The sequence below is a fragment of the Zingiber officinale genome, chromosome 4A (assembly GCF_018446385.1).
Source record: "Zingiber officinale cultivar Zhangliang chromosome 4A, Zo_v1.1, whole genome shotgun sequence".
Taxonomy (NCBI): Eukaryota; Viridiplantae; Streptophyta; class Magnoliopsida; order Zingiberales; family Zingiberaceae; genus Zingiber; species Zingiber officinale.
This window is the reverse complement of record NC_055992.1, coordinates 37626262-37642285: the sequence shown is the minus strand read 5'-3', so window position 1 is coordinate 37642285 and position 16024 is coordinate 37626262. Positions and strand designations below refer to the sequence as shown.

At 39.7% G+C, this 16024-nt stretch overlaps 1 long non-coding RNA gene across 1 annotated transcript; it reads right to left on the bottom strand.

The window, feature by feature from the left end:
• Positions 1–12139: 12139 nt before the first annotated feature.
• LOC121973262 lies at positions 12140–14640 on the bottom strand. The gene is made up of 3 exons (XR_006109460.1): positions 14628–14640; positions 14453–14544; positions 12140–12197 (listed from the first exon to the last, which is right to left on the bottom strand). It is a non-coding gene; the product is annotated as an uncharacterized LOC121973262 (long non-coding RNA).
• Positions 14641–16024: the final 1384 nt, after the last annotated feature.

Below are 16024 nucleotides of genomic sequence, written 5' to 3'. Positions count from 1 at the left end.
CCCACCAGGTCTTCCTACCAGTTGTTAGATTTGCAGACCCAACTGGATTTCGGCCGATTGTCAGGTCCCACGAACCCAATCGAATTTCCTACTAGATATCGAGCCCCGTGGACCTATCTGGACTTCGTACCAGCTATTAGGTCCCGCGACCCTAGCTAGATTTTAGCCTGGTGTCAGGTCCTTCAGACTAGTCAACTCCTGCACACTTGGTAGAAAGGTTAGACAAACAACACATCTAACTTTAACCTATTTGTTATAAATCAAAACCAAATTATTAGTGCAGCCTGCACCAATACATACCAATGAAGATATTTTTCCCTTATACACACTGATCCTAACACTCTTGAAATAGGATTTACTGAATTTATGTTTTCACTACCAATTCATCTGGCGACACACCTTACTGAATCTATCTTCTTTCTCTTGATTTTTTATTATATTCATCCAAAGAGTATTTTGTTGGTCAATAGTGGCATAGTTATATATATATTTTCAGGGTCTCACACTTTGGTGAGCTTGCACAAGAATGTGCTAGTGCATATTATAAGTATGGATGTGCACTATTATAAAAGGCTCGGGAAGAAGCTAATCCATTGGGCAACTTCCCTAAAACCTCACCAGCAAATGATGAGAAGTCCAACAATAAGCCAAGATTGATACAAAGAAGTCTTAGATGAATTTTCTAAGATGGCAAAGGTAGTTTTTTAGTATGCATTCATTTAAGGGGTCCATTACTATTACAGGATGAATAAGAATTCATTTGAAGGATAATTTTGTACTTAAATTGTTTTCCATTTTATGTTTTTATCATTATCACTCTATAGTAAGCAGAAAATGTGAATATTCTACCTAACTTTTGGTAATTCCTCTAGCATATACTAATCTTGAGGTTTTTTTCTTCTTTGGAATATCAAGGAACTCAATATTGTTCTTCCCTTTCATCTTTCCATCAGATCCAAGTTTGTTGATAGTTAGGTTTCCCAGTACTTGCTATTTACTTGGTTCCACTTAAAGCATGATTGACATTGCTTGTACAAGGGAATTGCTTAGTCATTTCTATGCTGAACTGAAGTTGAGAGAAGACCTTGCTTAGTAAAAATGGCCTTCTTGTTCAGTACAAAATATTAAACCTCTCAATGATGGTTCTATTCTCTACCAACTGCCACTAACATCTTTATGATAAGAACACTCAGCTGAATATCTACATAAGCTATATTCATGAATGATATACTGTATCTGAAGTGATACATATTCGAGATAGTATAATGAGCAATATAGCATTTTCTCATAACTTGTTAAGTATGTCAAATGAGACAAACACAAGCATTATACATTATTGTTTTTTGTATGTCAACTGCTAATATAGCTAAGATTCATGCTCATTCTTTTTCATAAGGCCTCCGAGAAAGAAAAGGAATGCTCATATTTTCCTCCATAATCAAAATCACACCCTTCATTCTCTTCTTTTTGTCTATTTAATTTTAGATTATAATATATTCACTTTTCCTCCTTTCACAGGAAGGGATTGTTGAAATAAGGGGAGAATATGTTGAAGAACCTGAGAAGAATTCTTTGAGTTCAGATAGTAAGCTATACATTAACATTCTATGCTTCATCCCTGTGTTGTTTTCCCCATGATGTGTTGTCTAGCATTTATTAGTTTTCATCTAATAAGTTAGCATGTGATTAACATATTTGGAAAGAACTAAATTGATTGTGGATAATATCATGTTTTTGTAGGCTATGTTAACTCACTCCTTGTTAGTTGTTACATTTCAAAATAGAACATTTTTAAAAATATACATATGGTTCTTGTGAGATTTCATATTGATCTATTTGAAATGGAATCACATATTGTAATTTGTGTTTTCTTAGTATAGTTGGCAACTTCTATGCTTCTTTTCCTATAATTGGAGAATTTAATTGTTTGATCTTTTTGAGGTTTGTCTGCAGATATATTCTATTGAAATGCAGCCTATCATTTGCATGTGGATTGCATGATATTTTTTGTTGTTTAATTATGCACATTTTCTATTGAAAAAATTTCCTATTGATTTTTGGATGATGTACCTGTGAGATTTATTAAGCGATTGTCTTTTGTAAACTAAATTTTATTTTCTAGAATCAAATATTTAGTGGTATGATAATGATTATATGGCAATGCTAAGGTAAACTGAAGTTTTACATGTTTTCTAGAATCAAATATTCAGTGTTTGTACATGTTTTTTATAATTGTAATGATATTTTTTTTCCTTTTCATTGCAAAGTAACTCGAGGATGCAATTTCCAGTTGAAGGTAAGTTTTCAACCATATGGATATGAAGGAGAACGAGAAGTTAGAGAAGTTGAAGGGAGAGATCAATGAGAAACTCCTAGTTAAGATGAAGGCTAAGATGAAAGTCTTGAGAATGACACAAACACTTGTGGCTAGCTAGTGGAACATTGTTGGAGGTATATTAGATTGAAGCCGTATTAGAACACTATTGACAGTGAAATCATTGATTATTAGTGATTATTGATTTTTGTACTTGATTAATGAAATTTGTGAGCTTTGTAAAATGATTATTAGATGAATAAAAATTATGTATTCACATTTTGATTATATTTTATAGTTTGTATTTCTATTTTAAGTGATGGATGAATCGTGATAATTGTTAGTATTAGCTCTTAGAGTCAATTGTGATATATTACAATTAAATAATAAGTATTATTAGAGAAATAACCTTATTAAATTTTTTAAGAATTTTTAAAAAAAATTTAAGAGTTAAACGGAATCTGTATGACACGTTTTAAGGGGATGAATCTATTAGTGTTAAAGAAAACCTATTTGAATATTCCTTAAGTGGGAGTTGCTTGATTTCATTAAGCCTAATGTTGGAATTAATTGACCTAAGTATAAAAACCTAAATTAAGTTTAATCGATCTCCTCTCCCCTCCATTGTCGTCTTTGCCCGACTCCCATCTCCCGATCACAGCCAATCACCGTGCCGCCTTGACCGTGCGTCGTCAGTGCCCTACGCTGCCAGCTGTCACCGTTTGTTATTACCGCACACGTTGTCGGGATCTCTCCAAAGAGCACTTTGGCGGGGTCAACAATGCCTGTGCCAATAGAGGCCTCCACCGGAGCCGATGCTCCTCGTGCTTGCCGCCTGGCTCTTTGCCGCTCTCCCTCACACTTGCAGCCTTGAGCAGCTGTTGCTGCTGCTACCACAGGGAGGTCGCCACCTCCTTTCTTCTCCCGACCTCGCCGACACCAAACCCCATTCCCGATCTCCACCGCCGACCACAGTACTTGAACGTCACCCTTTTGCGGTTGTTGTCCTGCGACCACCGCCACTAGCCATAGCCGTGGCCATGCTGCCAACCATAGTCACATCCAAATCACTGATGTTGCTATGAACCGTCGGCATGAGTTTGGTTTCTATTCTCTCTCCAGATTTTGGGAGGAGGATGACCATTAGCAACACCATCTTCTCTTCAGAGCCGAAGGGGAGATCCATTTCCTCATAATGGTATCTGGTTTCTTTACCGAGCAACTATGAATCTAATTTGGGTAATGAACTAAATTTCAACAAATTAATGAGTTGATTAATCTTTACTTAGTTGATAATCTTGGATTGATTTGGATTTGTATCATATTTAGAATTTGTTAATCAGTTGATACATGATGGGATTTGATTTCATCTCTTGTTGTGGTTTGGTTAATTAGTTGATTGGTTGATTTAGATGAGTTCATGATCATTATAAGGATCATTAGATTGGTATTGTGATTAGTGGTAATGGATTGGATTCATGCGGTTCCTTATTGCCAGTGTTGAATGGATTTAATTAAGGGTTCATGGATTGAATTTAACCTAATTGGATTAATGAATTTGGTTAATTATCAGATTTGGGGGTTAGTAATTGATCATGATGTTAATGCGTGTTGGATTAATTTGTAAATGGATTTTACATGGATCAATTGGGGAGTTAATTATATTGGGTTAAACCTAATTCAATCAATGAATTTGATGAATCGAGGTTAATCATTTTGATAGGGTTTCCCCTAATTAATTTGGATTTTGGGTTTAGCTAGTTGTTGCATATGTTATTAGTTAAACTGTATATCATGTGATTTGTAGGACTTGGATTCGAGACAAGCATCTTTACGTGGAATTATTTAACACGATCGACAGATAAAGACGAGTACTTCTTCCTTGGCCTCTATAGTTCATTGAACTTAGTACATGATTTTTATTTGATGGATTATGTCGCTTTACCTTAATTCTACTTGTATTTATTTATACTTGATACTTGCGTGCTTGATCTTTGAGATGATCTATTACTTATACAATCTAAGCTTTAGATATCTATACTCTGTAAAGTACTATAGTTGATACCATGTTGACTTATTATATGCATGTAGTGTGTACACGTGTATGGTGTGCACTATAGGAGTTAACAGGATGATTATGCATATGATGTAGAGTATATGTCACGCCCCCAAAGGAGTTCCTGTCAGACAAAAATCCGGCAGAACCTCCCCTGTACCGGTAACAATCTGAAGCATCACTACAAGCAAAATACATCAGCCACATGCGGCTGGAATATTTTTATACACAACCACGCAGGTATAATAACAGCCCACACGGCTGGAATGAAACAATCACAACCACGCAGTTATATATAAAACAGCTCACACGGCTGTACTAAAAACCAACACAGCGGAAAAACGAAAACGGAAAGCCCAATACAACACAATCAACACACTGCTAGCCGGCTAGGCTTATACAACAAATACAACACCCAAAACCATAAGATAGCCACACGGCTATACACAAATACAATGCCAAAAATAAGAAAAGAATATACAAAAGAAAACAATCACGATCTTCGGATGTGACGTAGGACCCGGCAGACAGGATACTCCGAGCGACACTCCAACCATCTACCTGAAAACATAAAGATATACATGCGGTGGTGAGTATAGGTAACTCAGCGGGTAATAGAAAAGATAGTGCATGGTCCATACACAACATGGAGATCACAAGTATACAGTCTCAGTAGGGAATAAAGAACATGATCATACTATCATAATCAATGCAGCTAAACATACCTGACATAATAACCTGACATAAACTGTACAAACCACAACTAACATAACGACAGATACATACCCAATCTGGAATCGACACATGGTACAATGATCAATAAACTCCCCGGATCTGCAACAGATATACCCGTGACACCTGTGCAATATAGATACGACTGCATATACATGTAAAATAAATGACATGTATGCAGCATGGCAACCAAATGCAACAATCATATCTCAATCAAGTGCAACAACGACAATCACATGCAACTAGTATCTACTAGGCATGTATGCAAATATAACCCCCCAGATGCACCGTGCATCATATGCAAAAGTGCATGCATGCTCCATGGTCACCCCCGCCACCTCTCCGAACACCACGACCCCTGTATGGCCGAGAGGCTTGGGTCTGTGACGACTGTACTACCCTCCAGCCCACTATATAGTGGTCGAGGCGGACAGTCCGCTAGTAGCTATCTAACTACATAGCATCAGGGTCCCTGACTGCTCACAACGCCGGATCTCACTAAACCTCGTGACCGGGTGGCACGACAGGACGAGCGGCAACTACTCTAGCTACCACTACCCATGAGTGGCCGAGTGTGCGGCGCTAAACCAAACCAACTGATGACTCTCTCACCACAAGGGAGACGATGGTCATCAGATGCAATGAATGATGAACATGATATATATATATAATCATCATCCATGCAACAACCCCAACCCTCATAAATACCTCCAACATGAGTATAATCGACATGATACCTCCACGTATCCCACCGAACATATGTACCCACTACACATGTATAATCAACCAAAACTCCAATAATCCCACCAGACACATGTACACAAAAGATAAGTACAATCAACATGTATCCTCCACTAACAATACAACAACATGTGTATATACTCTAAACATACAATCAACACAACTCCTCCAAAAGTACATAGTCAAACCCGTGTGTACATACAACATGCAAAAGTAGGGTCAACATGATGACTCCTAAAACACATACCAAGCTACACACAATCCACATTATATACCCAATCAGCATGGTAATACTAACAGCCCAACAATCCCTATAAGACATACTCTACACGTGTCATCACAACAGAGTAGATATCAAGAGTGGAGACTGTATCAGAATTAAAGAGATCATCACAAGGGTCAAGCATAAGTATCATGCAGGAAAAACAACAACCGATCATGATATAAGATAAAGCAGCCTAATTCATCCAATAATAACCATGCACTAAGTACAAGAAAAACTACATAGAGGCACAGGAAGAAATACCCGCCTTAAATCTGTCGATAGTGATAAGATAAATCCCACCCGCGTCGAGACGCTCGCCTCGAATCCAAGTCTGCGATCACATAATATATTTAGCTAATTACATACGAAGTAATTAACTAAACAACTTCCCCCAACCTAATTAGAATAACCCTAATCAAACATGATTATGGATTAATCCCCCAACTAACCTGAACCATAATACAACCTAATTAGATTGGGTTATACATGATACATCAACACATCATTTAATCCAATAATAAATCCATTCTCTTAATTACCAACCCACCACATAATGATATCAACCACAAAACCTATCATAAGCTCAAATCTCCATCATAAATCCACATCAACCCAAACAACTAAATCATCAACCTACCTCATCCGATAATCCAATCAACAATCAATCCAATGATCCTAAAAATGATCACATAATAATCTATATCAACCAAAACCTTAATCCTTAATCCACAATAATTCATCCAATCCACATCACAATACTCATAAATCTAAGCAATACAAAACCCCACACAACCCATAGAAAACCTAATTACGTAACACACTACTGATAAGAACCAAAATACCTCACTGTAAAACACTTACCTTGAGGTATGACCACAATCAAGAGGTCACATCTCCTACTAACCTCGGCCCACAGCCACCAAATCAAGAGCTCACATCTCCTACTATCCTCTGCCCACTGCCACCAAGAACTCTTACACTAATTCTTTCCAAGATCAATCCCGGAAACAATTGCACAACAATGCATTTGCTAGAACTCTAACAAATAAGACAACATGTACCTCAATTGAACTCTTACCTCTTCACCCGAGGCCTGCACAGCTTGAAGAAGTAGAACTGGCAATGGTCGGCAACAAGGAAGGTCCACCACATATTGATCCAATGCTTCCTCTATTCCGGGACAGTAAGAAGAACAAAAATTGGAAACAATTAAGGCAAGACCTTGATTTCTTATGAATTCGGATGAAGCTTACCAAGGTTGATCACCCGATTCAATCCATCTGGTGGGGAGATACAGAGCATACACCAGTGATCGGATCCAGGAGGAGGATTGACGATGGTCAATCGGCTAGGAGGGCGTTGCGATCCCAAACCTTGTTGTGCCCTAAATCGAATCCCCCCCCCCCCGATCGCTGTCCACCGCGCACAAGGAATGGTCGAGAGGCCGAGAAGGTGGTCGCTCCTCCAGAGATGGTTGATACCGTCGAGATCCGATGCTCTCCCTCAGGCGACTCGACGAGAATAGGATCGTCAGGGAAGAATCTCTCCGTCGGTGTCGGATTCATCCGCACGAGAGAGGAAGGAAGAAGCGTCGGGGAGAAACGGACCACAGCGGCACGAGAGAGAGACGGAGAGGAGGAAAGCTCAACCGAGGCACGCTGGAGGAGGGGATCGTTGCCGGCGATGAGTCGATGGCAACCGGCGATCGCGCGAGAAGAAATCGCGAGAGAGGGCTCGGGAGAAAGGAAAACCGCGTGAAGGAGGAGGAAATCGGGAATTAGGGCTTAATTAAACACTTAGGTTTAATTTAATTAAACTCAAAGTTTTCTCCTTAATCAACTCCCACTTAAATGGTGTTCCAAACAGGACTCCTCTGTACCCGAAATCCATTCTCTCAAAACGGACCATACGGAGCCCGTTTAAATCCCGAAAAATTTCTAAAAATTTCAGAAAAATCCAATACGATTTTTCGTCCAATAACATTTATTATTTAATTTTACGGTATCTTACATTCTCCCCCACTAATAAAAATTTGGTCCCCAAATTTACTGGTCAACTCAGGGACCCTCCTCCAAGGTAACTACCAATCCACATACTCATATGCCACTCATCCAAGTATAATAACCAAACAACATCCTCATCTACTACTCCACCCTAGTTTCATAAACATATCTCCAAACATGACAATCCATCTCCAAATGAATAGTGACGACTCTGTGAACTATGAACTCACCCTACACCCGCTACTCCCACTCTGCAATCTAGCCAACTGCGGGATAAATCAACTACTTCTGAAATCCAAAATCCACTATCAATAAATCCTCCAACACCTGTATAGAGCGCTCAAACTATCCATCAGTCTGAGATGAACATCTATACTAAAGTGCAACTCCTAATCCAAAGTCTGTTGTAACCATAATCAAAACCATGACATGAAATCACTGATCTCCATCCACAACAATACTCAGAGATACATCATCCAGTCCAGTAATCCCTCTAGAGTATAATCCTACTACTCAATCCCAAAAGAATCTATCCTACAAATCGATAGCTAGAAAGCTAAGTCATCATCCAACAATGATTACCCAAACTCTTATATCCTCTCCATGTCCTGGAAAATCCCACAACAAAATCCATCATAATATGCTCCCAACTCCACTCTAGTATCCAAATCAATGGAGACAATCCCATAACATACTAATCCTGAAAATAATCCTGATGGTCTCCGATGTTCAGCCTCACTGATACACTAGACATCAAGCTACAAAATCCACGATGTCATTCTTCATACCGTTCCGCCAATAAGAATGCTCCAAATCTCCATACATCAGGTGTCACCCGAATGTATCGCAAATCCAGATCTAGGTGTTTCCTGCAGTAACTCCTCCCGGATAAGAAGTAACTCGGAAACACGCATAATCTCCCACGGAAATAAAGAATCCAATTCTCATTACACGAGAATTCTAACCACTGGCACAAAACTACTCTGCTCATGCCGTATCAGAACTGTACCGACTCCCAGAAACGATACATCTGTGTAGAGTACAAATCCGTCTACACTAGAAAGTACAACTAAGACAGTGCAATTAACAACTTCTCGTTTCAACTCCTGAAACTGAGCTCGTAAGCGTCTATCCAGGAAAATTCCATATCCTTCCTAGACAGTCCGGTCAACTGTATAATGCTGGGGAAACCCTCAATCAAACTCTGGAAATATCCAGCAAAACTAAGGGAACAACGAGTCTCCGTATAAACTACGACTACTCCCAACTGATAACAACCTCTATCTCCTGTAGATCCACAGATATCCTCTACTAAACACAATGTGTCTCAAAACCTCGTAAAAGACAATCATAATACGTACTACTAACTTCACATATAGATGTTCCCGTCAAAACATCTCTAAAACTATAAGAAGATAGTGTACGTAATCCACATCGGATCGGGAATAGATCACAACATCATTAATGAAGATAATGAAATCTAATCCAACTCCCTAGGAATATCAAATACATCAAGTCCTTAACAACATCTAGGGTACTGTAAGCCTAAACGATAAAACCATAGGCTCATAATATCCGTACAACAAACACTCTCAACCGTAAGGTCCCCAACAAATCTGTGATCTAATCACCAACCATAAATCACCAAATCCGTAAATATCACTGACATACCAAACTCCATGTCACTATCAACATCCAAATAATAAATCATCAAGTCATATATCCACTAATAGATCATCAAAAGACAACCTACCACCACACCTGATCTCCCAGTATTCGCCCATCAAAATCATCCTCAATATCAATCAATCATACTACATAGTCTCCTAAACAATGATAGAGAAAAACGAAAACATCCAACCCTCAACACCTACTGCCAACAAATTAAATGTATCTAAAAAGTTTGTCAAATCTCATCATCTAATCTTTTCTAATAATCAAATATCTACAGTAGAGGAATGTCAATCCAAAGTCAAAAGGTCACACAATCTCCTGACTAAAAGTCTACCCATCAAGAGAGTATCTCCACCACCCTCATAATCATCCTATATATGTCCCTCGACAACTACCGATAAAAGGTCAAACCCTCTAATATGAGACATAGACTACAAGATCTGGTAAAATGATCACGTGGTCAAGGTCTTAAGCCACCTGATAGAGACAATGTTAGTTGAGTCGTCTAACCATTGTCTTGTACCCCATCATACTGTGATTGCTCCACCCTAAGGTTCAGCAACCTCCAGTATCGAGCAATGAACACAAAGATAAAGGAATGCTACAACTAAATAGCTGATCAAAATATCCGTCAATCGACGCTCTACCCCTCGAAGATCATCATCTGAAATCATACTTAGTTACGGTCGAAATTTCTAGGTATTACTCAACTAATACCACTTCATCCACACTATTGCAGGTATATATCACTAAGTACATCAAGGATATCTAACTACATCCGACAGCTCTATGAGTCAGGATCTCCCATGGAGCAACGTTAGACGAGTCTACTAGTCATCCCTTAAAATCCGTCGGGCTGACGAAAGAAGTAGAGAACTACTCTCTCTCCAAACACCTCAAGGAAATCACTAAGTGATGACCTAATCTCCAAAAAGCATTCCCTGCTTCTCCCTTCATGTGGTACTGGGTCACGTAAAGGTTAAGCAGCTAACTTCAACTCTCTCCCACCAGAACAAATCATATGTCCGAAAGTACTCTCCAACTCATACACCATAATAACGGTTATATCTCATAAGTGTTAAACATGTAGCTTTACACTTTTCCACATCAGTGGAGTATCCTATCCTAATGTACCTTCTAAGTCACCCAATCAGGTACAGACAATCCATAGTCAAAGTCCCCATGGAATAGGATGCATCGATCCTCTATAGACTGCCTAAGCCGATAATGGTATACGGCCAACTCAATCCTTTCTACACCGGTACGAGTCATGTACTCAAATGTATCTCCCAAATATCTAACCAAGCACAAGTAACCCCAAGGATAGGAATCTCTAAAAATAGAGTAAGTTGATCTCCTACCGATCGGATCAACATAAACAAATCGATCAACTACTATATGATCCAACAAGAGTATATCAATACGTCACTGACAAAACCAACTAATAGTAGCAATAACTAACACAACTGGTAGTATGATATGAAGAATCCCTTGAGACTGTAATCCTTGATCTCCATTAGGTCAACCGTGATCAGTGATTGACCCAACACATGCAATGGATGCTACAAACAAATAGGCATGTACTAACCAAAGAGTACTAACACATGTCATAACTAACTATCATGGGCAACAATACATACACCAACAGAAATGTATGCTAACAATATGCAAACATACCTCCTATAGCTCGGGAGATGTCCTGCTGCTGCCTGGTCCCAAAACCAGAAAAGTCACATCAAGAGAAACCAATCACGAAATCCAAAACACGAATAACAGGCATCGTACCTGCTTTGATACCAAATTGGTATCAGATAAATCACGAAAATCCAGAACATGAAACAAAACAGGCATTGTACCTGCTCTGATACCACTAAATTGGTATCAAATAAATCCCGAAAAAACCAAAACGCATAGCAAGTATCGTATACATGCTCTGATACCACTAAATTGTCACGCCCCCAAAGGAGTTCCTGTCGGACAAAAATCCGGCAGAACCTCCCCTGTACCGGTGACAATCTGAAGCATCACTACAAGCAAAATACATCAGCCACATGCGGCTGGAATATTTTTATACACAACCACGCAGGTATAATAACAGCCCACACGGCTGGAATGAAACAATCACAACCACGCAGTTATATATAAAACAGCTCACACGGCTGTACTAAAAACCAACACAGCGGAAAAACAAAAACGGAAAGCCCAATACAACACAATCAACACACTGCTAGCCGGCTAGGCTTATACAACAAATACAACACCCAAAACCATAAGATAGCCACACGGCTATACACAAATACAATGCCAAAAATAAGAAAAGAATATACAAAAGAAAACAATCACGATCTTCGGATGTGACGTAGGACCCGGCAGACAGGATACTCCGAGCGACACCAACCATCTACAGGCTACCTGAAAACATAAAGGTATACATGCGGTGGTGAGTATAGGTAACTCAGCGGGTAATAGAAAAGATAGTGCATGGTCCATAAACAACATGGAGATCACAAGTATACAGTCTCAGTAGGGAATAAAGAACATGATCATACTATCATAATCAATGCAGCTAAACATACCTGACATAATAACCTGACATAAACTGTACAAACCACAACTAACATAACGACAGATACATACCCAATCTGGAATCGACACATGGTACAATGATAAATAAACTCCCCGGATCTGCAACAGATATACCCGTGACACCTGTGCAATATAGATACGACTGCATATACATGTAAAATAAATGACATGTATGCAGCATGGCAACCAAATGCAACAATCATATCTCAATCAAGTGCAACAACGACAATCACATGCAACTAGTATCTACTAGGCATGTATGCAAATATAACCCCCAGATGCACCGTGCATCATATGCAAAAGTGCATGCATGCTCCATGGTCACCCCCGCCACCTCTCCGAACACCACGACCCCTGTATGGCCGAGAGGCTTGGGTCTGTGACGACTGTACTACCCTCCAGCCCACTATATAGTGGTCGAGGCGGACAGTCCGCTAATAGCTATATAGCTAAATAGCATCAGGGTCCCTGACTGCTCACAACGCCGGATCTCACTAAACCTCGTGACCGGGTGGCACGACAGGACGAGCGGCAACTACTCTAGCTACCACTACCCATGAGTGGCCGAGTGTGCGGCGCTAAACCAAACCAACTGATGACTCTCTCACCACAAGGGAGACAATGGTCATCAGATGCAATGAATGATGAACATGATATATATATATAATCATCATCCATGCAACAACCCCAACCCTCATAAATACCTCCAACATGAGTATAATCGACATGATACCTCCACGTATCCCACCGAACATATGTACCCACTACACATGTATAATCAACCAAAACTCCAATAATCCCACCAGACACATGTACACAAAAGATAAGTACAATCAACATGTATCCTCCACTAACAATACAACAACATGTGTATATACTCTAAACATACAATCAACACAACTCCTCCAAAAGTACATAGTCAAACCCGTGTGTACATACAACATGCAAAAGTAGGGTCAACATGATGACTCCTAAAACACATACCAAGCTACACACAATCCACATTATATACCCAATCAGCATGGTAATACTAACAGCCCAACAATCCCTATAAGACATACTCTACACGTGTCATCACAACAGAGTAGATATCAAGAGTGGAGACTGTATCAGAATTAAAGAGATCATCACAAGGGTCAAGCATAAGTATCATGCAGGAAAAATAACAACCGATCATGATATAAGATAAAGCAGCCTAATTCATCCAATAATAACCATGCACTAAGTACAAGAAAAACTACATAGAGGCACAGGAAGAAATACCCGCCTTAAATCTGTCGATAGTGATAAGATAAATCCCACCCGCGTCGAGACGCTCGCCTCGAATCCAAGTCCTGCGATCACATAATATATTTAGCTAATTACATACGAAGTAATTAACTAAACAACTTCCCCCAACCTAATTAGAATAACCCTAATCAAACATGATTATGGATTAATCCCCCAACTAACCTGAACCATAATACAACCTAATTAGATTGGGTTATACATGATACATCAACACATCATTTAATCCAATAATAAATCCATTCTCTTAATTACCAACCCACCACATAATGATATCAACCACAAAACCTATCATAAGCTCAAATCTCCATCATAAATCCACATCAACCCAAACAACTAAATCATCAACCTACCTCATCCGATAATCCAATCAACAATCAATCCAATGATCCTAAAAATGATCACATAATAATCTATATCAACTAAAACCTTAATCCTTAATCCACAATAATTCATCCAATCCACATCACAATACTCATAAATCTAAGCAATACAAAACCCCACACAACCCATAGAAAACCTAATTACGTAACACACTACTGATAAGAACCAACATACCTCACTGTAAAACACTTACCTTGAGGTATGACCACAATCAAGAGGTCACATCTCCTACTAACCTCGGCCCACAGCCACCAAATCAAGAGCTCACATCTCCTACTATCCTCTGCCCACTGCCACCAAGAACTCTTACACTAATTCTTTCCAAGATCAATCCCGGAAACAATTGCACAACAATGCATTTGCTAGAACTCTAACAAATAAGACAACATGTACCTCAATTGAACTCTTACCTCTTCACCCGAGGCCTGCACAGCTTGAAGAAGTAGAACTGGCAATGGTCGGCAACAAGGAAGGTCCACCACATATTGATCCAATGCTTCCTCTATTCCAGGACAGCAAGAAGAACAAAAATTGGAAACAATTAAGGCAAGACCTTGATTTCTTATGAATTCGGATGAAGCTTACCAAGGTTGATCACTCGATTCAATCCATCTGGTGGGGAGATACAGAGCATACACCAGTGATCGGATCCAGGAGGAGGATTGACGATGGTCAATCGGCTAGGAGGGCGTTGCGATCCCAAACCTTGTTGTGCCCTAAATCGAATCCCCCCCCCCCCCCCCGATTGCTGTCCACCGCGCACAAGGAATGGTCGAGAGGCCGAGAAGGTGGTCGCTCCTCCAGAGATGGTTGATACCGTCGAGATCCGATGCTCTCCCTCAGGCGACTCGACGAGAATAGGATCGTCAGGGAAGAATCTCTCCGTCGGTGTCGGATTCATCCGCACGAGAGAGGAAGGAAGAAGCGTCGGGGAGAAACGGATCACAGCGGCACGAGAGAGAGACGGAGAGGAGGAAAGCTCAACCGAGGCACGCTGGAGGAGGGGATCGTTGCCGGCGATGAGTCGATGGCAACCGGCGATCGCGCGAGAAGAAATCGCGAGAGAGGGCTCGGGAGAAAGGAAAACCGCGTGAAGGAGGAGGAAATCGGGAATTAGGGCTTAATTAAACACTTAGGTTTAATTTAATTAAACTCAAAGTTTTCTCCTTAATCAACTCCCACTTAAATGGTGTTCCAAACAGGACTCCTCTGTACCCGAAATCCATTCTCTCAAAACGGACCATACGGAGCCCGTTTAAATCTCGAAAAATTTCTAAAAATTTCAGAAAAATCCAATACGATTTTTCGTCCAATAACATTTATTATTTAATTTTACGGTATCTTACAGTATATACATGTATGGTATATACTATAGGAGATGCCATGTTGATTGTATATTTGCATGTTGTATGTGTACACATGTCTGGTGTGTACTATTGTAGGAATCATATTGATTATACCTAGTTGTGTGAGCACACATGTCTGGTGTGACTATTGAAAGAATCATGTTGATTATACTTACGTTGTGTGAGTACACATGTCTAGTATAACTATTGGAGGTATCATGTTGATTATACCTATATTGTAGTGTACATACGTGTTTGGTATGTACTATAGGTGTTGCTACTTATTGTATTTATTGTTTAGTAGATACCTGTTGGATTTATTCATACCTATAGACTTAGGTGATAGATAGATCATGTACTGGTTGTACCTATGTTGATGGAGTTGTTGCATTGATGATGACTATGTTTGCATCATGATTATATACATCATATTCATCATTACACTACATGCATGCTGACAACCAAAGTCTCCCTTGTGGTTGATAGAGTTGTCGATCATATTTGTTGCCCATTCGATCACTCAGGGTGAGTGATAGCTGGAGTTGGGTTCAGCTTGTCTTGTTGTGCCCGCTCGACCATTCTGAGTAGTGGTAGCTGGATTCGTGTAGGCACTGACCCCTTGTTGTTATGTAGCTA